Consider the following 25,832-nt stretch of genomic DNA (forward strand, 5'->3'; position numbering starts at 1 on the left):
TATCCTTCAATAGTCTCAGCACTGCCAAATACTTTTTCTTTTGGTTCCTTGGGTGCTTCCAAAAGAGCCTTTGCATATGTTTCAATTATGTGATCATCAGTTTCATAACCCATCTCAGTAACCCAAATTGTTCTTGGGATAACTGCCTCCATCCAAATCTCATCTTTCTTGATAACAAAACATATTTCATCCTTGTATTTTTTCACTATTGCTTGTAATAATCTTACTCTAGAGTTCATCTGAGCCTTTAGTGACTGAAAATATTCATTTATATTCTTTTCTCTGTTTTCACCCATATTGTTTAATAAGTTAGATAATTGTTTCCCTACCGGTATATCGAAACCAAGATTCTTGTTACCAATACTGGGCACCTGTTTTGTTATATGTAGCATTAAGCATACAAGTAAATTGCCAAACCTAAATGTCCCTTTCTTGTCCTTCTTGATCTTTCCCAGATTGTCAATAAGTTCATCCTTTAACCATTCACATACATCAATTTTCACATTATCATTAACCATATCATGAGCACTTTTTATGCATAAACTGGAGACTAAATTAAGTCTGTTTGCATGTGTTGTTTTGTAACCTAGAATCATGCTAATGAATCTCACATTTGTATCCTTAACATCAGTCACTCTCAAAGATCTCTTGTCAAATGTTGCACCTATTAGTTTCATTACTAGGTCATTTGAGACTTTCTTTGTCTTGTCTGGTCTGTTACCGGTGGAGGGTAACTCTGTTACAGCTTTCACAGCTTCCTTGGTAATTTTATGAACCGAATCTAGCCAAAAGAATGCACCATGTACCCTGCTCAATACTATCCTTATAACTTCCTTGGGAAAATTCAGAATACTGAGGATTTCAGTAAACCCTAGGGTTTCAATTATTTTATGTTCAGGTTTTACTTTGTCAAAATCATCATAGATAATGGTCTTATACACGTTTTTGATTTCCTCATCACCTAGTTCTTCTATATGGCAATGAATGTACAACCTAGGGTCTTCTGCAAAAACTACTCCTTTTGGAATTTGTGAAAAAGCACCAACATTATCATCCTTTTTAGCAATTTCTGGAAATAATTGAAATATGGGTCTAGGGCGTTTGATCACTTCGACTACAGTAGGGTTTGCTATGAATTTAGGTATAGAAGAAGAAGCCATGGATATAAATACCTTTATCTGCCTTAGGAATGGTTTGCCTGCTGAATTTCTTCTCTTCTTTTCTTGGAATGCCTTCGCTCTGGGATTTTTGCGCTCTTCGAATATTTGAATTCACGGTGAAATGAAAAATGGAACCAAAACACTGATTTATAATGTTAATTCTGTCAACCACCACATTTAATGCTTGTCGGTTAAGTAATCACTTTAACTCATCTGTCGGTATAGAAGTGATTTCAACTTCTAACCATCAACTGAGGGAATAATAGCATGTTTTGCATTTAGTTGCTAAACCCCCAAAAGATTTTCCTTCAGTTTGATGAAGAGTCTTCTATCGGTGGAGTGTTACTTTGTTCTACCAGTGGAGGAGTATTCATATCAACATTTAGTTCAAATTTCTTGATCCATTGTTTTGAGAATTCTTGTTTTACCTCTTCAACCTTTTCTTTACCTTTCAAACTAGGACCTTTTTTGTCTGCCAGTAATGTCTTACTTCTACAAAATTTTGCAATATGTCCAATCTTGTTACAGGCATAACAAGTTGCATTATTTTTCTGAATTGCTTTCCCATAGCCTATGCCGGTATGTGTCCTGCATTGATTAGATAGATGTCCAAATATTCCACATACATAACATTTCACATTCATTTTGCAGTTTTATGAGTTATGACCAACTTCGTTGCATTTTGAAAATTGACCAGTGGGTGGATTGGTGTTCTGATAATTTCTAGATCTACATTGATTTGCTCTATGACCATGCTTATTACAGTTAAAGCATTTGCCAAAAAAATTATAAGCATTAGGTTGTCTTACCGGTTTGTTGTGATCATGTGTGTTTGCAGTACCGGAGCTTTCTCCAATTTCAAAGCCAAGGCCATTAGTATCACCATTTGATTTCTGATTCTTTATCATCTCATTTAGTTCTTCTGAGCTTTTCTTGAATTTTTCTTTGTGTTGGATTGCAGCAGCTAGTTCTCCTTCCAAGCTACCTTTTTGTCTCATGATTTCATTTGAGTCATTTTGTGTGTACATCAAATCTATCTTCAACATATCATTTTCATGACTGAGTCTTGTGTTTTCATTTGCAGCATCATTTAATCTTCTAACCAAATCATCTTCATTCTTCTTCCTATCTCCATTTTCTTTACAAAATCTCATAGTCATATCTTGCATCTCATTCTTCATTGTACTATTTTCTTGTCTCAGTTTATTTATCGGATCATTAAGAGCTTCTTTCTCATCATCATCTTTTTGCATCTTTTCACAGAGTTCTCTTCTCTTATTTCTAGCTCTGGTGTAGTTTTCTTGAAGTCCTTGAATAATATCTTGATCAGCCTTTAGATCATCTTCAAGTTTGATATTTTTCAATGTTTCCTCATCATAGTCTGAAAGAGCAGTTTCCAATTTGTTGGCATTATAACAAACAAAGGGAGATTGTTCGCATTTCAATAAGGATATTGAGAAGGTTGTTGATGACTATGGATATAACTGATTAAGGATGTTTACTATCTTAATATTATTATTTTGTCATTGATGTCAAGAAATTGATTTTCTAATTCAGTATGATGTTGCCATATCTTAAGAAGTATGTTTTGAAGAGAATTAAGATGTCGGTAAAAGACACAGAAAGAATGTGATGAATAAGGGGAGGAATAAGTTATTCAATGGGCAACTATTACCGAGTTAGGCAATGATGAGATCATGATGTTTAGATTGCTTTGATATCCTACATATGTTGTTGATTGTAAGGTTAATACTATACTATGTCACCAAGCTAAGGAACCTAGTCGGTAAACCCTAAGGTTATTGCTATGGGTTAATGAAGGTGGAATGTCTACCGAGTGAAGTTTAGTATTTACCGAGTTGCAACCGAGTAATAACTAAATGCATTGAATGAATAAAAGCATTATTTAATGATGGAAGTTGATGAGATGGTTATGATTAAATGATTGATACAATGTGTATGAAGTTTGTTAAGAATCTATGGCAATGAAAGATCGGCAGGAAGATCTACAGCTCATATTGAACCGCAATACCCTAGCACAAGTTCCAAGAAATGTATGCAAGTTCCAAGGCAAGGTTAAACATTTTCAGATTGAAGGATACATTGAACTTGGTCAAGTTTGAAGATCTGATGGCTATGATTGATCATGGGAAATGTGATCAAGAAGATTTAGCAGTTAGCAAATTGTTTAGAAATAAGGAATTGTTGATAAACAATGTATGCGGGCAAATGTAAGCACAGGGATGCTACATAGTGATTACCGAGCATAGAAGCTTGAAGACCTGTTTGAATAACAAAATAAGGAGCCCAACATAAGGACAAGATAAGTCCTATGACTAGATTGTATTGAGCAAACAAGAATCTACTTTAGCATTTTTAGATGTGAAGTTGCATATATATTTTTATTACTATTATTTTGTGAAGTAACAGAAAATCTCTTAACCGAGTGGACTTAACAGTCTTATTTGTAAAACCTCTAGCAAGGTGACATTCTGATTGAGTGTCTGAAATCCTTTAACAAGGTTACTTCTAACAAGGTGAAGATCCTACAGATCTGAGGGAAATCCTTTAACCGGGTCACATCTAGCAATGTGTTTGTAATCTTTAACAAGATTTGCTTTTAATCAAGCATACTCTAGAAGAGTATATTTCTTAGTGGGTCCGAAATCCCACAGTGGTTTTTCCCTATTTGGGTTTCCACATTAAATCTGGTGTTATATGTTTTATGATCTTATCTGTTTATGAGTTTGCATGCTTTACTATTTTTCTGATAAGGTTATCAAGGTTGAATATGTTGATATATTGAAGTTTAAGTTTGTATGATTCACCCCCCCCCCCTCTCATCTTGTTAGCTTGGCATCTGTACTAAACATTTAGTATCAGAACTATCAATTGGTATCAGAGCTTTGGACTCTGATAGAAAAGTTTAAAGGCACTTGAGGAAAAGATCCAAAGATGTATAAGAGGGATGCATCGAAGCTGAACAAGTCAAGTTTCTCTACATGGCAGAAAAGGATGAAGCTTCACTTATCAGGAGTTGGAGAATATGCAACATATTATTTGGAGAATGATTTCATTACACTGAGCACCTATCCATTGACAATGGAAGAGATAAAGGCAAAGCAAGAACATATTCAAGCAATGATTGAACTAACATCTGCATTGACCGACTCAAAGTTTAATGATCTAGAAGGCTGCAATGATGCCAAGGCAATGTGGGACAAGCTCATATCTGTGTATGGCAGTGATGAACATGTTCAAAGAGCAAAAGTAGATAGTCTAAGAGGAAAACTTGAATCTATGAGGATAAATGAAGGTGATAACATAACCCAGTATAGTACAAGACTAAAGGAGATTGTCAATCAAATTAAAGGAGCAGGTGGAACTGTTGAATAAAAGGATGTAACAAGTAAGTTGTTAAGAACCCTTCTACGAGCTTATGCAATCCGAGTATCTACAATCAATGAATTGAGGTTTGTACCAAATATGTCAGTTTCTTTAGATGCTACTATCGGTAAGCTACATGCATTTGAGTTAAGTAATTTTGATAATAGTGGGTCTTCGGTAAATAAAGTAGAATCTACTTTCAGTTCTTTTCATATTGGTGAATCTGATGATTAAAATGATAGAATGAGTAAGTATTCCAAAGGGGATCACAGTGGAGCAAGTGAAAGATTTCACAAGAACATGGAAAAAGTGCACAAACTATATGAGGAAATCAAGAAGCAAGAAGAGTTTGAAGCACTATTAGCCAGAAGATTACCAAGAGGCAAAAGTAAGTATAAAGGAAAACTACCTCTGAAATGTTTCAATTGTGATAAGATAGGACATATGGCTTCTAACTGTCCTGACAAAGATTCTAGTGAAAAGAGAGATTACCGAGATGACAGACAGAAAGATAATCATTACAGAGGACACCGAGACTTCAGGAGAAGAGATAAAAAGACATGCCTAATAGCCGACGAGGAATCTAATGATGATAAATCAGATGAAACTGATACAGAGGAAGTTGTTTATGTGGCTATCAAAGATGGATCAAATGAAGAAAGGTATGAAAAAAAAGCTTTAATATCTCACATAAATACTAATGACTCTTGGATCATAGATAGTGGATGCTCACATCACATGACAGGTGATAAACACAAGTTTGTTATATTAGAAGATTATGATGGAGGTTATGTAAGATTTGGTAATGATACACCATGTCCGATAAAAGGTAAAGGATCCATAACACTTCTTGACAATGCTAAATGTAATGATGTTTATTGGGTTGAAGGTTTGAAATATAATTTGTTGAGTGTAGCACAGCTAAACAACACAGGTTACCGAATAGAATTTCAGAAAGGAATTGTCAAAGTTCATGACAAGCATGGAAAGTTAGCTGCTATCGGGACTCAAACAAAAGGTAACACATTTCACCTTGACTCAACTAGGAATAATTGTCTCTATGCAAAGTTAGATGATACCTGGTTATGGCATAAAAGGTTTTGTCATGTAAATTTTGATAATCTGATCAAAATAAGTAAGAAGCACCAAGTAAGAGGTCTACCGAGTTTGGAAAAACCTGAGAATGCTATGTGCCAAGGATTCTAGATGGGTAAGATGATAAGATCAGGCTTTACAAGTAAGTCCTACACTTCTAAGCGAATTTTAGATCTTGTGCATACTGATCTTTTTGGTCCTATGAAAGTTCAGAGTTATTATGGTGACAAATATTTCATATTATTTGTGGATGATTATTCAAGGATGATATCAGTTATGTTTTTAAAAGAAAAATCAGAAGCTTTTCAAATGTTTAAATGGTACAAGGAAAGAGTTGAAAATGAAACAGGAAGACAACTGAAATGTCTTAGATTAGATAGAGGAGGAGAGCTCACATCTGATGAGTTTAACTTATACTGCAATGATCATGGTATTAAAAGACAAGTCTCTACATCGAGAACTCCACAACAAAATGGTATAGCTGAGAGAAGAAACAGATCTATTGTGGATTGTGCCAGAACCTTGATGATAGAAAAGAAGGTACCTCAAACATTTTGGAGAGAAGCAATCAGCACTGCAGTTTACACCCTGAACCGAGTACAACTAAAGAAAGGAACTTTGAAGATACCTTATGAAATCTGGTATGATAAGAAACCTAATGTAAGTTATTTTAAAATCTTTGGAAGTAGATGCTATGTTCACAAAGATGACAGAAATGGTAAGTTTGATCAGAAAAGTGAAGAAAGAACATTTTTAGGTTATTCTTCTAGAAGCAAAGCATTTAAATGTCTGATCAAATCATCTAACAAAATAGTAGAAAGTGAAAATGTGAAAATTGATGAATTTGCAGAAAGAAATGATGAAGGAAACTCCAAAGAACCAGAAGATTATGAAGGATTTGTATATGTTCAATCGAGAAGTTCTACCAAGAAGACTACTGAAGGAAATGAAGAGAATATCCAGTTATTGAGTGATGAAGAATATCATACAGAGCCTACCGAGCCTATATTAGCCAAGTATGTCAGAAGGAATCATGCATCAAGTCAGATTATAGGAGATAAGCATGATCCAGTAATGACAAGGAACAAATTGAGACAAAACACATGTCTGATATCTGAATTTGAAATGAGGATAGTGAAAGAGGCATTCAACAGTGAAGATTGGATAAATGCTATGACAGAAGAGATTGATCAAATCAAGAAGAATGACACATGGACACTGGTCCCAAGACCGAAGGACAAAAATGTAATCGGTACAAAATGGATTTTCAGAAACAAGCTAAATGAAAAAGGTGAGGTCATTCGAAACAAAGCAAGACTAGTTTGCAAAGGATATGCTCAAGAAGAAGGAATTGATTATGGCGAGACTTTTGCACCTATGGAAAGACTTGAAGGAGTAAGAACATTGTTGGCATATGCTGCTTTCAAAAATTTCAAGGTATATCAAATGGATGTCAAATCTGCATTTTTGAATGGTATATTAGAAGAAGAAGTTTTTATTGAACAACCTGAAGGATTTGTTGAAGGAGAGAATAAAGATTAGGTATGTAAATTGAACAAAACATTATATGGTTTGAAACAAGCACCTAGAGCATGGTATGAAAGATTGCACTCTTATTTAATCAAAATTGGTTTTATAAGAACTAGTGAAAACTGTAATATGTACATGAAGAATGATGAAGACAAAGGAATATTGATCTTAGCCATATTTGTTGATGACATTATATTTTGTGGAAATGATTCTCTATGCAAGAACTTTGGAAATGAAATGAGCAAAGAATTTGAGATGTCACTAATCGGTGAGATGAAGTATTTTATAGGTTTACAGATACTGCAAATGAAAGATGAGATTTTCATGACCCAATCCAAGTACATAAAGGAAATCTTGAAGAAATTTGGAATGGAGGATTCAAAACTAGTAAGTACTCCTATGACTAGCAACTGTAAATTATCAAAGAATGATGAATCTACATCTGTTGATGAGACACTTTACCGATCTATGATTGGAAAGTTACAATATGTTATTCACAGCAGGCCAGATATAGCACATGCAGTAGGTATAGTTGCAAGATTCTCTGCAAATCCCAAGGAAACACACATGACAGCAATCAAAAGAATTTTCAGATACTTGAAAGGCACTGAAGATTATGGCTTAGTATATCAGAAAGGAAATGTCTTTGATTTAAAAGTGTATACTGATGCTGATTGGGCAGGGAACATTGATGATAGGAAAAGCACAAGTGGAGGAGCTTTCTTTTTAGGAGAAAGACTAGCAAGTTGGCTTAGCAAGAAACAAGGATGTGTTTCATAGTCAACAACAAAAGATGAATATGTTGTTGCAGCATTAAATTGCACTAATATAGCATGGAAAAAACAACTGTTGGAAGGCATAAATGAGAAAGTTACCGAGCCAGTAACTATATTTTGTGATAATACTAGTGCCATTAACATTTCAAAGAATCTTGTTATGCACTCTAAGACAAAGCACATCTCTATCAAATATCATTATCTCAGAGAAGAAGTTCAAGACAAGAAAGTGGTGTTGAAGTTAGCATAAAGGAACAAATTGCAGATATCTTCACCAAGCCACTGCCAAGGGACACTTTTGAGTATCTCAGAAGCAAGTTAGGGGTCCTACCCCTATCTTCTACTCACTGACCGAGTTCGGTGAAAGCATCAATTCGATGACTCTAAAGAATACCTTTTAGGAGTTGATGTTGATTTACACACTTTAGGAGGTTTTCTAAAGGTGTGCAACAAAAAACAAAATAGGGAACAGGAATTGAAGATTAAATGCTCTGACTGAGACTGAGTAGATGCATAATAGCAAGGAATTCACTTCTCACGGGAAGAATTTATGTATTAGTTTTCTTTTTGGCATTGTTGTCAAAGGGGGAGAAGACTAATGTATGGGGGAGAAGACTAATGATAGGAGGAGAGCATTTCAGAATCTCACAGCAATCCGAATCAATTAGGTCAAATCAATTGGTTTTGCCATCAATGCCAAAGGGGGAGATTGTTGGCATTACTATGGATATAACTGATTAAGGACGTTTACTGTCTTAATATTATTATTTTGTCATTGATGTCAAGAAATTGATTTCTAATTCAGTATGATGTTGCCATATCTTAAGTAGTATGTTTTGAAGAGAATTAAGATGTCGGTAAAAGACACAGAAAGAATGTGATGAATAAGGGGAGTAATAAGTTATTCAATGGGCAACTATTACCGAGTTAGACAATGATGAGATCATGATGTTCAGATTGTTTTGATATCCTACATATGTTGTTGATTGTAAGGTTAATACTATACTATGTCACCAAGCTAAGGAACCTAGTCGGTAAACCCTAAGGTTATCGCTATCGGTTAATGAAGGCAAAATGTCTACCGAGTGAAGTTTAGTATTTACCAAGTTGCAACCGAGTAATAACTGAATGCATTGAATGAATAAAAGCATTATTTAATGATGGAAGCTGATGAGCTGGTTATGATTAAATGATTGATACAACGTGTATGAAGTTTGTTAAGAATCTATGGCAATGAAAGATCGACAGGAAGATCTATAGCTCAGATTGAACCGCAATACCCTAGCACAAGTTCCAAGAAATGTATGCAAGTTCCAAGGCAAGGTAAAATGTTTTTAGATCGAAGGATACATTGAACCTGGTCAATTTTGAAGATCTGATGGCTCTGATTGATCATGGGAAATGTGATCAAGGAGATTCAGTGGTTAGCAAATTGTTTATAAATAAGGAATTGTTGATAAACAATGTATGCGGGCAAATGTAAGCACAGGGATGCTACATAGTGATTACCGAGCATAGAAGCTTGAAGACCTGTTTGAATAACAGAGTAAGGAGCCCAGCAGAAGGACAAGATAAGTCCTATGACTAGATTGTATTGAGCAAATAAGAATCTACTTTAGCATTTTTAGATGTGAAGTTGCAGATATATTTTTATTACTATTATTTTTTGAAGTAATAGAAAATCTCTTAACCGAGTGGACTTAGCAGTCTTATTTGTAAAACCTCTAGCAAGGTGACATTCTGATTGAGTGTCTAAAATCCTTTAACAAGGTCACTTCTAACAAGGTGAAGATCCTAACAGATCTGAGGGAAATCCTTTAACTGGGTCACATCTAGCAATGTGTTTGTAATTTTTAATAGGATTTGCTTTTAACCGAGCATACTCTAGAAGAGTATATTTCTTAGTGGGTCCAAAATCCCACAATGGATTTTCCCTATTTGGGTTTCCACGTTAAATCTAGTGTTATATATTTTGTGATCTTATCTGTTTATGAGTCTGCATGCTTTACTGTTTTTCTAATAAGGTTACCGAGGTTGAATCTGTTGATATATTGAAGTTTAAGTTTGTATGATTCACCCCCCCCCCCCCCTCATCTTGTTAGCTTGGTATCTATACTAAACATTTAGTATCAGAACTATCACAATTGTTCCATCAAGTTTCCCATGTTTACTGGTGTCAAGATCTTCCTCAAGCTATTAGGCTTCTAAAAATAGAGGACCAGGCTCTGATACCAATTGTTAGGATTCCCACAAATACTAAGAGGGGGGGGGGGGAGGGTGAATCAGTATCTTACTGGTGATAAAATTTTCTTAACTTAAAACATGTAAAACATATTCATATTGCATACCGGTGAACTAAAAATAAAGCAATGAACAACAAACACATGAAAAGCACACCATAACACAACAGTTTAATGAGGAAACCCGGTGTGGGAAAAACCTCGGTGGGATTTGTGACCCACAATATTCACTTACTGGCCAATAAGAGAATATTACTTACAATAGGGGCATGCACATGCAGGAAGGCCAAGTGCCTAGAGCTCACTGCTCAAATGGAAGTCTCACTGACTTACAAAAATGGATTACATAAATCCAATGTCTTGTACTGCTTCAGAATAGCATCTATAATGCCAGATCCAGTACCGGTTTATAGCTCTGCTTCTTATATAAACCCTTAACCTATAATTCACATAATAGGTCTGCCTTATTTCACCTAATTATATTTTTCCATACTTATCCTCTCTCTCTCTCATTCTCATCAAAATGTTCTACAATGATCTCTTATATATATGAGTCATTTTACAATTCGCCTAAGTCAGCTTACAATGATTTTACAATAATTACAAAATAAATTATAGACAAAATTCTTGTTGGCTTCTATGCCGGTATGCTTCCTTTCTCTGTCGGTGCCAGTGTTCTGTGTGTCGGTGAAGAATCTGTCTTTGCTGGTGCCGGTGAATTGCCTTGCCGGTGTCATAGGATTGTAAGGTTGCCATCAGTGACAAAACCTTCAATCACTTACAATGTCTCATTGGAGTGCATTTGCCAATAGTAAGAAGGTTGAGTTAACCATTAATGGTTTGGAAGACTTTCAAGGTTTGAGAAGTGACTTCCCTTTGTTTAGGGATGTGACAATATTTAGTAGATGTGTTAGGCTAATTGAGAAGTGATTAGAAGAATCTAGAAGGGGGTTTAGGGAGGCAAGTGGGAGATGTAGGAAAATGCAAGTGGATGAGGAATAATAGAATTAATTAAAATAAATTGCTTTATTTCAAGTTGGTTGCAATTTGGGAAATTGAATAAATTAGATTTATTCAATTTGGGGTGGATTATTAATTAAATGTGAATTTAATTAAAAGTAGAATAGAAGGGGGATTTTAATTAAATGTGAATTTAATTAAATGGCTTAGATAGAAGAAGGGGTTAATTAAATAAAGTGATTTATTTAATTAAATGATGCAAAGGATTTAAGTGAATTTAACTAACTAAACTGAATAATTTACTTAATTAAATAGAGGAATGAGAATAAAATGAACATTAGATATTCATCTAGAAATATGGTCATTTTTATACATCTACAGTGACATTCGTTGAATGGACCAAAGTTGGCTAATTTAAGGTTTGGAAGGTGAGATGGGAAATCCATTTATGGCAAAGAGTTGACCCATCCCTAATCAAGGTGATTAGGGATGTGCATATGATTAAGGGAATTGATTAAGTGGGATAATGAGGGATTATGAATGGAAGTGGGCAAGTTAGGAGGATGGGACATGAGGAGAGAGAATGAGTGGAGGAATATAAACTTGAGGGAAATGATAAGCATGATTAGGCTAGGATTAACTAAGCTAAGTGATGGGATTAATGGGGGTGATTTGTAGGAATTAAGGGAATAGTTAATTAATTAAAATTAATTAACTAATTAGGATTTAGATGAATATTACAAATTGAAATGATTTAGAAGAATAAGAATATAATTGATTTTGATTAATTAATTATAGGGGCTATAGTGATAAAATTAATTAAATATGATTTAATTAATTTCAAGAAGCAAAATACTAACATAATTAATTATGCAGAAAGACTAAATTAATTAAATATTAATTTAATTAATTTTGGGTGTCTACAAAAGATTTTAGATATTATTTGAAATCATAATGATGCCTCATGGAAGAGTACTATGAATGAATAGAAGGTAAAGTGAAAGAAACTATTATCCAACACATGGTTTTGATAAATGTAACTAAGAAAAAATGTGATCACATGTGAAATAGAAAACCGATTAGATTTAGTAGATTCCATTATGAAACACCTCAAATTATATCTGAAAACACGACTGAAAAATTATGCAATCCACAAGTCAATTTTTGAAGAATAAAAATTAGGGTTTTTTGAATTTAACCTCTAAATCTATGTAATTCAATTGCATATATGAGTGCAAATATGAATATTTAAATGCATAGAAATCATATCTAACACAATGAATCAGAAGTAAGCATGAAAGAAGTTGGGCTCACCAAAATGTAATGGTGTTATTTGGAAATTAGGGTTTCACCAATTAGGATAATAAAACCACTAATCTCATCAAATCAGCCATACATTAAAAGGGGGATGCAATTTAATAGATCTAACCACTATTCAATTAGGAAAAAGGATGAAATGTCAACTAAATTTACCTATAGGTTGTCTCTCCTTTTGGAGTTGAAATTATATGTGAATTGTAAGGTTTAGGGTAAGAAATAAACAATTGAAGTGAAACAACAATAACATAGAGCTAGAGACACATATAGGGATCTAAGCAGAAGGATAGGATCATAATCGATTGTTGAAAGATTGAGCTGAATTATTGGGACCATGGTGGTAGGTCGCCCTAGTCCTATATCTTTCTAATAGACAAATGGGATCTTTTTCAAATTAGGAAGACACACTAGATCCACTATTAGAAAATTGGGCAAAATTCTCAAGATCGTGGTGGTAGGTCGCCCTGGTAGGACTTTTCTTTTCACTTCTCCAAAATCTGAACTTGTTCATCATTGCTAACTTTGTTGGAATCTTCGATTGCAACTCTTGAATCAATTAACTGCACATAGAAAGAAAGGTAAAGGGTTATGGATAGGGGTTTTCCTTAGGTTAAACCCTAGTTTAAGAATAATCTTTGAGTTTAATTGAAGTACAAAATATAAATATTGGAGTAAATGCTAGAAGATATACCTCATATCTGCAATGGTTGATATGAGATTGATGATGAAATTCTCTTTAGATGTGATCATGAATGTTGAATGCAATAACATGACAAACACATGAACATGAATGACCTAATCAAACACACATACTTGCATGAAGATTGATGTAACTTTTCTCTATGATGCTTGAAGACTGAAATGTTGCGTTGAATGCTTGATGACAAATGCATGAATGTTAGGATAAAGTGTGGGTGTCAAAATAAATTGACAGGATGTCCTTATATAGGGTTCCATAGGTAAATTACCCATTAGGAATCTATGAGATTTAACTAAAATATCCCACCTTATTATGTACTTTTGAATTCAAGTTTTGGAATATTTTTTGTCTTTTTGCTTTTTGCCTCTTTTATTTTCTCCAAGTTTTTTGAGTTTTTTTATGTTTATTGAAAATTAATGTAAGAATGGGAAATTCTTAAATAAAAATACAACTCTAGGCAGTTTTCAAATTGAAAACTTTACTTCAAAACCTTTGATCTGGAAGCATGGAATTAATTATTCAATACATGTCGTCAACTATAGGCAATTTAATAATTCTAGACATGCTAATTTTTTGCACCAAACCCTAAATTCCACAATGCTTGACCATAATAACCCCAACGTGCTTCCTGCTAAATTTTGCCCTAAAAATGTGGCACAAATTCCCACGCAATCCTTCTAATGGTGTATGGATTGCCCTTGAATTGACCAAATTAACTTTGATTTGCCTTGGAACTTGTGAAAATATGTGCACTATTTGTTCTACCAAATCTGCACTCCAAAATATGCAAATAAAACATTAAAATAATCTGTGTAAATTGATCAATTGAATCACCAACATAACCCTTGAATGGAGTTATCAACAAATTATTCTTGGGTGATCTTTTACACCTGCAAATACTATCCTTCTTGAGGGATTTTGTCCTAAAAAATCTATAGAAGTTTGCCAACCAACAAACCCTTCTCAATTTGTCTCCAAAATATCAAAATGTGAATGCCAATAATGGGGTCTCATGAGCCCTTTTATAATTTACTCAAAACCCACAATGTGTAGAAATGAAATGCGCTTTAACAATTTCAATGCATTTCGATTAACATTTAATGTAGTGCCCCCCCTAAAAAATGATTAATAAATGACTTTGTAATCATTAAAATAACTTATGCAATTGATACCCCTTATATCCTCTTAATATAAAGTCATCAATTTAATTAGTATTATTAAAGTCAATTTAACTTTAATAAATTAATTTTAACCATTAACTCCAAATAAATGCCACTAACAAAACATTTTGTTAATTTTGGCAACTACCCATTAATAATCGGGAGACCCTCCAACCATCCAAAAAACTTACTATAAATAGTAAGTATGGAACCCAAATGCTCAAGAGACTTACTAAAAATAGTAAATATGTCCAAAAATAATATTAAAGACCCGCGGAAGACAAACTACGTATATATTGATATTTTGAGATGGAGAGTATTCTAATAATCATCCAAAGTGTCTACTAAATAGCCTCGAATCACCTCCAAAGGGTTCCTAATCACTGTATTAGCCTATGGGGACCAAAGTCATAGGCTAATCCACTAAAACATTGACGCCAAGGAAGGCACAAAAATGAATACAACTGTTCTTCTTGAGTCCACTAAGCATCAGATGTCTTTCCCCAGTGAGGTGATTGATAAAAGGTTGATTGTGCTAAATTTGGTAACCCACTAGTGTTGAATGTAGTGAAAGTCGTTTTGGGTCAAGATTTTTTTATGGCTTACCACCACCATCAAGTTAATTGTGATATATGCACGCTATGTTTTTGGTGATGGGTTTGCATCTAGGGGCGTCGAAGGCAAAGATTAAGAAAGTATGTCAAAGTCTATTTAAGAATACCTTCTTGGGTGAAATTGATGCAATTCTTGATAATGTAGACCAAGATTTGAAGATTCCTCTACCTCAACACTATTATTTGGCAAACAATTATGGTGGGGTGTGCAAAAATTCCAAATTGTGATGTCCTTGGAGCTAGAGTTGTTGAAAGCTCAATGGGGTGACATGACACATAGTGTTTAGTTTCTGTAGTTGTTGACTCATGTGGTGGAGTGTCCAAAGGAGAACTGGCTATGGTCATGACATAAAGGATGAGGATTTGATGGCAGATGATGAAGAAAATATGATTAAGGAGAAGGGGGTTTCTTTGCCGACTGATGGACATGAGTTGGGATTAGGAAAAAATAAGATGAAGAATAACCAGTGTTTTGTTTGCCAAATCTATTTTGTTATACTTTGTTCAATTCACATTTTGGTAATAGAGTTGATGATATTAGTATCAGATTCTTAGAAGGTCGTCAAATGGTTATAGTCTATAGTTGTAAATATGGTTGTGCCTTGCTACACGAAGCTCGAGATATAAATATGGTATTGATAAAGATCTAATACTATTTTTTGATAATATAAAAGGGAGTTGCTCCATACTAGCTATTAAATTAAAAAAATAATTATGAAATCGTAGACTAAATAATTTTACATATCTTTATTTTATTTTATATTTATATATCCATCTAAAAAATTTGATTAGGACATATCTTTGTTTTTATGTGATGTTTATTTTGGAAATATTATCTTTTTGACATATTAGTGGTTGTCAAATAACGCACTCACATTAATACAATTGTAGTGTCATGAAATTGCGACCCTAGCAATTTTAACCACATTTGAGGTCCTCACCTTGGCGACAACACCTTCCTTCCCAACTGAGACTTATCTCTACATTTTCACCTTGAACCTCTTCTTGTTTAAGCCCTGAGATGGCCTTAGGACCCTATTTAGACCCCAAGATAGGGAAGGATAAGGGCATGGCACCCCTGTCCCCCCCTCTTACGGTGGCCCCAAGATAGGCCCCCCGGGTCCTATCTGCATTTCGGGATTCCAAACTTTCTTGATTTTGGCCTTTGGTGAGATGAATTAATTCTCTGGGGCATGTATAAAAGGGGGTTAGTCTTCTCATTTGCAGAAGAGGAAGGACACAAAATATATGATGGGCGGAATTCAAGCGAAAGGTCTTCATCAAATATTCAAGTCTTCTTCATTCATCCCTTGGAGCAACATTACAACATTCATTTGCAAGCATATGTGTGTGTTAGGGTTTTGTCATGTTACCTACCATTTCATGTAGCACTTGTGATTTCATTCAAGAAGCAAAGAAATCATCATCAACAAATTGCAGATCTACAAGGTATACATTTCCATTGTTTACATTCAAGCATTTGCAATTACTTTCCTTCAAGGTTGATTCCTCAACCGGGGTTTGCCTGAGGATAACCCCTATCCACAACCCTTCTTCCCTTCCTTTCTATGTCTAGGTTACAGGTGCACAACTGTATTTTCAGATTTGGACTCCATTTATAGGAGTGGAAAAACCCTTTTTGTTTCGGATTTTTCAGAGGACCATGTGCACTTTCAACACGGTCCTAACGAGTTTTCTCCAAATTTATAGGGCAGATCCGAATAAGTCTAAATATCTTAGATACAAAGTTACAGCACCATCCAGAACTGGTAGCTCCTCATTTCACTCATTTTATCTCTCTTTCCTACATGGTCAACAAGTCAACTTTCTCAATTACAAAATAGGGCAAATCACACTTCAACCCTTGCAATACTCTTGGAATTCACATCCTTGTTTCCCTTGGATTTGGATCTACTGGATTCACACCCCTCTTTTGAATGTAAAGTTCCTCCAAGCGAAAATCATCATAGTGACTTCCTTTCTCTCTCCTAGGTGAGGAGTTACTAGGGTCCAATTTTCCACTTTACATTTTGGTGAACCCGACGTCTTACACATTAATTCTAGATTCTCATTATTAGATCTGATTAAGTGCAATTTGAATTTCAAATTTTCATTTCCAAGTTTGATCTATTAGCAAATTTTAGAGGTTAATTACATCAAAACCTAATTTTTCATTTTGAGGAAATTAAGCTTGTGAGGTGTAAAATTTTAATTCCCTGTTTCAGATATGATTTCTATTTCAAAATTGTAACTCAAATCTGTCTTTTTGTTTTCAAAATTCAGTGGTTAAAAAGCAAAACCCTAATTTTTAAGATCCTTTTATTTTCGACATTTGAATGTCAATTTGACTGATCTAGACATCTCCAAATCAGTTGTTTTTTTGGATTCAGCAATAAAATCATAATATCAATCATCCCTTAAAATTTCAAAAAAAGTTGGTCAGACCGTGTGCACTTTCAACACGGTCCTTGGCTTTTTTCACGAAATTTTGGGAGACGGAGTTGACTTTATTTTTATGCTTAAATCTAGAAAATTGGCATACTTTATTAATTTTAACACCTCCTAAGGTCGAACACAAATTCAAATTTCATCAAATTTAAATTTTAAATTAATTTTCATACAAAGGTCCTAATTTTAGATCTTCTTTTCTAGCAAATTAAGAATTTAATTAAGAGACTTTCAATGGAAATTAATAAATTGGATTTCTTTGCTCTTTCACATATGATTACACTTTTTTTCACATATATTTACTACAATCATGTGTCGGATAAGGATTTCTTTCATTTCATGTTGCTTCTCTTTTTTCATAGCTCTTGGTCATATTGTGTTGTTAGGATTTCCAAATCATTCTATTTTCAATTAGATCTCAAAGCTTGCATGTATCATTTATGTTACATTATGGTGATGTTGTTAACAAAATGCATTTCCTATGTTAATCACCTTAAAGCTTTTGTAGATCCTAACCCTTGTACCTCTCCTAGGGTATCTTATGTGGATGAGATGAGACCTAATGCTCTCTTTAAATAAGTGCAAGCATTGGAAAGTGACAAGGACCCATCTTCTTCTACACATACCCTTGAGCAAGGGGGGAAAAATCAAAATGTTAACATTCTTACATCTCTAGATCCTCCTTATTCTCCTAAGACCTATCTTCAACATCAAAGTATATGTAGGGAGGATGATGTCATCCATTTTATTCAAGATCTTTCCCCTCACATAGAAATAACTAAAAATGAGCTTCTAGATGATGAAGTTGTTCATCCTCAATCCCCCACAAAGGATAAGCTTGATAAAGGAAAGTAGATTGTCATTTCACATGATACTCCTTCTTCATCTACAAATCCTTTTCTTCCCCCTTACACATTAGATTTCAAAGAAATTCAGGATCCTATTTCTCCATCTGGTCAATTGCAACATTCTTATAGCCGTGGCTTTCATATAATAACAAAATAAGGTTTTAAGGGATAAAGAATTGGGAAATTTGAGCAAGGAATTTGTGTCCCTATAAACCCTCCTACACAAACTACTACAAAAGGCCTAGGAAATGATGCTCCTCTAAATCTATGGATGAATTCCTTAGGTTCCAAAACTTTAAAAATTATCTTCAAAGACAACAAATCAATAGAGACTGCAAGAGTAGTTCTTCTTCAAAATGCCCTTTTTGTTCATTTCATCAAACCCATGACCGTAATGCTGATGATTGCCCTGATTTTCAAAAATCTATTCAAGATGGCATAAACAGTAGCAAAATTAGAGTTGTGGATAACAAATCTTCCTCTTCTTACAAACCTTCTCTATGTGAAGACCATATTTATCACCCTGAACGATTGGCTGCAAGAATCTATTGGAGATTGAAGTATGATAAGAACATTTCCTTCCCTCCTCAAAATAAAAACAAAAGTTTTAAGCAAGTGGAAGGAATTTAATATTGCCTTTTTTCATGATTTACATTCACATTCTCTTGGGAAATGTTATGCATTTAGAATATTTGTTCAAAACCAATATGATCTTGCATGATTTTTTCTTACAATAGATCTAGTTGTCTTCCTTGACATCAAAATAGTGCATTAGGGCTTATTTTCTCTTCATTTTGCTCCTCACCCTTATCACATAAATAGTCAACTTAGTTGGGGGATTTTTATCATTTGTGGTGGCGTTGTTTCAACTTTACATACTTTGGGGCATCAACATGAAATTGTTTTTTTTTCATTCTTTCTATATATTCATCTCTTCTTCATGCATTATTCATTATTTGATCTCTTTTCTTACATAAGAATCATTCCTATGTGAGCATATAATTGTTCTTAAGTGTTCCTCTTTGCTTGAGAGCAGTTTCTTTAATGAGTAGTGCACTTCTTCTCTTTCCTTCATTCTCTTGAAAAACTTACCTCTTCTATGGTCTCAATTATTCGCAAGTATGATATGACCCTCAGCATGGAATGATCTCCTTGAGAAGTATGTACCCCTTCCTTGAGAGGATTTATTCCACTAGGAAGGCATATCACTTGCCAATACTCACCATTAGAAGATGTGCAATGTTTTTCCTTGTTCTCCTCACTCGGGGGGCAAGGATTTTCACTCCTTCTTTCCTCATGTATCATTGTTTCCTTTCGGGGTTGCATTTTTCATATGTGATTATCATTTCTTACAATGGTATGTTTTTATGATTAATCCCCCTTGGGGAATATGTGATGCTCTTTCTCTCTTCCTTTCAAAGATTACCACTTCTTGAGACATGCCTTTTACATATACTAATGTCTCTCCTTCCATGCATTCATGAAAGTGCATTGTGCATTTGATTATGTTTAATCTATCTCTAGAAGATTGTGTAAGTTCTTCTCATTTTCCCTTCGCTTGGGGGGTAATGATCCCGCTCTCTCTCTTTCTCTAGGGATCCACTTTGCTCTATTTTGGTGAACGGTGTGAGTTATATTACTTGATGTCATTCCTTGTGCAAAATTGTTGGTGGTTTTCTCAAGGGCTCTCTCTCATTTAAGATGTGTAAGTCCTTTAATACAACCTCTTTCACTCTTGGTAATGTACATTTATGGTAAATTCACCCATCATTCTTGGGGGCTAAAAGTGAGTCATCCCTCCTCAAGCATCCCTTTTACCTAGGAATAGGAGGAAGGATTGCATTCTTGTTCTCTCCTTTTCTTTGTTCTAGAAGATGTTATATTTGTCTAAGACAATTCTCCTTGGAGGGAGATGTCTTTTGAACAAAGATCTCTTCTCCTCCAAGGATCCCCTTTATATTTACAACAAGATATCTATTTTCAACTATCCTATCCTCGCTTGAAGAGTATTCCCTCTCTTGCTTGGATTTATGACATTGTTGAATAACATATATCTTCTTTTTGATGAAGGTAGGTATCCTTGATCTACTTTCCTTAAGATATCAACATCAACCTATGTTGACATCTTAAGGGAGGGGTACCCACATCGCTCCCTTGTACTATACTTCTCTCTTGTATTGTATAGTGGGACATTATTGGAACTAGAGGGCAACCTCTTAGAGCAAGATGTCATCACTTTTCTCTTGTACAATGGGTCATTCTCGGAACTAGAGCACAGACTCTTAGAGCGAGATGACATTGCTTTTTCCTTGTACAATGGGTCATTCTCAGAACCAGAGCATAGACTCTTAGAGAGAGATGTCTTCACTTATTCTCTTCTTTTATAGTGGGTTATTCTCAGAACCGGAGCACGGACTCTTAGAGCGAGATGAGGCCACTTTTCTCTTATGTAGGGTGATTATTCTTGGAACCAGAGAACAGACTCTTAGAGCGAGATGTCACACCTTTCTTGACATTTGTACTATACATCTTATACGAGTTGTAGCATATTCGGGCATAGACTCCTATGAGGCACTTCGAACCTCACTTGCATATACGTGCATGAGGTTGGGTGGAACTAACGGTGTTCTCACTCTCCTCCCTTACATGGATCACCTAGACAGAATCTAAGGGCTAGATTTCCATGTCCTTTTCTCCATGGATCACCTAGTTTTAGGGGCGAGATGTCCATGGTTTCTGTATTGTTCGCCTTTCTTCTCATGGATCACCAAGGTGTGTATTCATGTCCTTTATCTTCTTCCTCTCAAGAACCCATAGTTTTACTGTTGATGGTTCATGGATGATGTCATCTTTTCTCTTTTATGTGATCACTTGTGTTTATGTAGTGGCATTTATCTTTGTGTTTCAATTAGTTGTTGAGGCATTTGAGAATTGAGGTCTCTTTGAATAGTTGGTTTATGGTCTTATGTCATGTGTCTTTTGTGCTTTGTCTTGTTTTGTTTGTCTTGTTCTTTTGGTTTGTGTTCTCTTGCATATGTTTGAGTGAGTTAAGATCCTGATATTGGGGGTTTGGTTCCTCGAGATTAGTGATGTCTTATACTCCTTGTGATCTTGCTTCGTATCACTCATCTTCATCTCTATTTCTTCTACTTTACCTGTAGTATTGGTGTAAGTCGTACTCCCGCTAAAGTGGGGACTAAATGTAGTGTCATAAAATTGATACCTTAGCAATTTTAACTACATTTGAGGTCCTCACCTTGGCGACAACATCTTCCTTCCCAACTGAGACTTCTCACTGCATTTTCACCTTGAACCTCTCCTTGTTTAAGCCCAGAGATGACCTTAGGACCCTATCTGGACTGCAAGATAGGGCAGGACAGGGGCATGGCGCCCCTGTCCCCCCCTCTTAGGGTGGCCCCAAGATAGGTCCCCCAGGTCCTATCTGCATTTTGGGATTCCAAACTTCTCCGATGTAAGCCTTTGGTGAGATGAATTAATTCTCTAGGGAATGTATAAAAGGTAGTTAGTCTTCTCATTGCAGAAGAGGAAGGACACAAAATATACAATAGGCAGAATTCAAGAGAAAGGTCTTCATCAAGTATTCAAGTCTTTTTCATTCATCCCTTGGAGCAACATTACAACATTCATTTGCAAGCATGTGTGTGTGTTAGGGTTTTGTCATGTTACATGCCATTTCATGCAACACTTGTGATTTTATTCAAGAAGCAAAGCAATCATCATCAACAAATTGCAGATCTACAAGGTATACATTTCCATTGTTTACGTTCAAGCATTTTTTATTACTTTCCTTCAAGGTTGATTCTACAACCGGGGTTTGACTAAGGCAAACCCCTATCCACAACCCTTCTTCCCTTCCTTTCTATGTGTAGGTTGTAGGTGTGCAACTGTATTTTCAGATTTGGACTCCATTTACAAAGGCAGAAAAACCCTTTTCATTTCGCGGATTTTTCGGAGTATCATGTGCACTTTCAACATGGTCCTGACAAATTTTCTCCAAATTTATAGGGTAGATCCATATCAGTCTAAATATATTAGATCTGAAGTTACAATGTGATCCAGAACTGGTAGCTCCTCATTTCACTCATTTTATCTCTCTTTCCTACACAGTCAACATGTCAACTTTCTCATTTACAAAAGAGGGCAAATCACACTTCAACCCTTGCAATCCACTTGGAATTCACATCATTGTTTCACTTGGATTTGGATCTAGTGGATTCAAGCCCTTCTTTTGAATGTAAAGTTCCTCCAAGCGAAAATCATCCTAGTGACTTCCTTTCTCTCTCCGAGGTGGGGAGTCACTAGGGTCCATTTTTCCACTTTACAACAATTATGTCATTACACTCCACCCCTTGTTTCCATTGAAGAATGCCTTTCGACATTAATAAATAATTATTTTTGTTATAATAAAATATAATGCATTAATAAGAACTAGCAATGCACGTTGATATGCAATGGGTATGTCAGAGAGTTGTGGAAGGTTGATTAGGGAAAATTTTGGTGTATTTTTGTATATATTTATGTTGTACACGAGTCTAATTGGTACAATGGGTTATAAGGGTGGAGAGAGGGAGAGATACAAGGGTATAACTTGTTTACACGAATGATTCATGGTAAATGTTTGATTGCGGACTTTAATTCATTTAATATATTTAGAATATCATATCATTTGAACCTAGTATTTGCAATAGGATAGTGCTCCATATCTAATAGAGGGCTTCTTCCCTGCATATTGAATGAATTTAATTCATGCTTGACCTATTAATTATATTTTTGGATGCCCTCTATATATTGGTTTGACAAACTTACAGAACAAAAAATCTTCACCCTTTAATTGAAAATAAAAATATTTTGCAAGAGGGAACAGTTTAAAAATTTTCTATTTCAACTAAATTGTGTAGAGAACACAAAACATGTAGATTGTAAAATAAATGCAAAAATATATGCACAAGGCTTATGGAACCAACAATCCAATTGCAATAGCACAATTAGATGGAAATCATGATAACTTCAAAGTAGAAGAAGAATGCCCAAAACACCATTACGAGTATCATCCATTGTAATAAAAAAATACAATAATTGAAGCTTAATGAAGTAAAAAATTTAAAAAGTTTTTATGTCAAAATGATCCAAACATTATTTCTATCAATAGTGATACAAAACACGTTGAAAATAAATAACCATAAGGTGCTTGTTTGAAAGTGGTGGAGAAAGTTCTTTCATCCCTAATGAAATTTAAAAAATGTATTAGTCTAGGGAAACTATTAAACAACATGAAAAGGGGTGTGATTATTAATTTTGAATTCATATTTTAATAGGCTATGTATAAGATTAGACAGGATCACCAAAGTTGTAAAGGAAAGTAAAAAGTTCCTAAGATTAATCTAAGCAAATCAACTAAAATGCACACACATTAGCATGGATTAAACCTATATTAAATGGTTTTAGCTAGAGGCATGATAATTGAAATGGTATATTTATGTTATACTAGGAATTAAAACACAATAAATAGATGTATTTAGCTCTAGACTCAAGATAGAGGGATGAATTCTTGTGAAACCCAATTTGATATACGTGGACTATAAGTGGATCCTTTGTGTTTAAATTTTTATCTCAAATTCAATATAAGATCTATATCCTTTTCTAGAGAAAGTTCACATTTGTAGATCATATCCATATCCATGAATATATCCTTTGATGTGTTGATTTGATTTACAAGTAGACATATACTTTGGCTTTTTCATTAATTGGTTTTGTTAATGCTCTCTTTTGTATAAGGGATAGTAGTATTTAATATGTATCTAGAGGGATTCTAACTTGTTCTCTTAAGTTAACCATTTGAAATTATTGATTTAATAGTCATTGAAAGGATTGGTAGGTAACAAATAATCATGCAATGTCCTCGATGAATGTGTTAAAATAAATGTTATTCTTTTAGTGCACCATATTTTTAAATGTTCTAATAATTGCTTTTTTAATTTTCAAATGATCTAAGATGAGAGAGGGTATTCTTGAATATAAGAGGATGTAAAATGAATGCAATTGCATACCTTTTAATATAGATATATAGTAATGAATCAAGCAAACACATGTTTGTTAAACTCGTAATAACTCTAGTGAAATAACATGAGTTCGTCAATTTTAAATTTAAATTAGAAATTCATGAGTTGAATTCATGTTCTTGGCGTCATCCCTGTAAACATGAATATGGTCTAGGATAATAAAGGAAAAAAAATGTAGAAATATGGAGAATGCCATAAATATAGTTATATGAGAAGGTATTCAAATATGAATGAAGTGTCAATAAATGTATACATGTGCATCAATGATAATGGAATAGTTAAAGGACATGGGAATAAACCCAACTTCACAAAAGTGTATACACTTATGATTTCTATATATTTTTTATATGAATGATCCCAACCCCAAAACAAAATTTGCCAAACCCATATAACAAACCAAAGTAGCAACTTAATTGCAAAGATTTCTAGTTGTTCCTACATGTGGAGGTCCAGAATAAACCTTTGTGCATTAGGCTTTCATTTCATTGCTACTCTCGACTATATGAAATTCCTTAGTAATTTTTGTATATGGTGAAAATGGATAACAATAATAACGATATTGAAAGGCTAAATGAATTCAACCACAAAACCCTAGCCTAACAACAACAAAGATCCACCATAACATATGAAGATTACCTAAGACAATGCAAATCAAATGAAATCACAAAGATTATACCATCACATGTCCAATAGGGTTTGGATCTCCATTCTTCCTATCTCCATTGATCTTGCTTGATATATTTGCTCTTAGATTTTATGTGCACAAGAGCTCAACAAAGAACGAAATGTGGTTGCTAGTAGGATCGTAGTGTAGTCAAGTGCATAAAAGATGATTAGAATGCATAGAACGATTAGGGTCTGATAATGAAGGAAGCATCTCCTTATATAGAAGACACTATATGAAATGGAGGGATAAGATTGAGAGGTGTAAAAGGAGGTCGGCTATGATTAGAGGGTAGGTAAAAGAAATAATAAAATAATGAAAGGGGTAGGTAGTGTATGAATTAAGAGATGAATGACATGTGTCATGGGTAGAAAAGGTTAATGAATTAATTAAATAAATAAAGATTTATTTAATTAATAGAAGAAGTGGGATAATTAAATAAATAAGATATTTATTTAATTTAGGAAAAGGATAATTTAAATAAATAAATGTATTTATTTAAATGAGAAATAAGGCTAGAATGTTGAGAAAAATGGTGTCTCAACCTTGCATTTATGCGAGGTTACTATTTATAGTAAGTTTTCATTTGAGCACGAAATGGTGCGAAACTCTCCCTGAAGCTTCTGGTTGGCTAGATAAGCATTCCGGTAAAGTTTCGTCGCAAGGTCACAACTAGTTTTGAAGATATTAAAGTTTTCATCTTGGAGGGGTGCAATAAAATATTTAAACTTAATTTTGGGGACTTTAGAGGCTCCGAAACGCCCTGAAAAGTGGCTGTAACTGGTGAAGCGGGTTACGAGGTGATAGAGCACTTCGCGAGCTTTCTGATGCTTCAAACGGTTCGTCAATCGGA

This window comes from Cryptomeria japonica, chromosome 7 (genome assembly GCF_030272615.1).
Source record: "Cryptomeria japonica chromosome 7, Sugi_1.0, whole genome shotgun sequence".
NCBI classification, from domain to species: domain Eukaryota; kingdom Viridiplantae; phylum Streptophyta; class Pinopsida; order Cupressales; family Cupressaceae; genus Cryptomeria; species Cryptomeria japonica.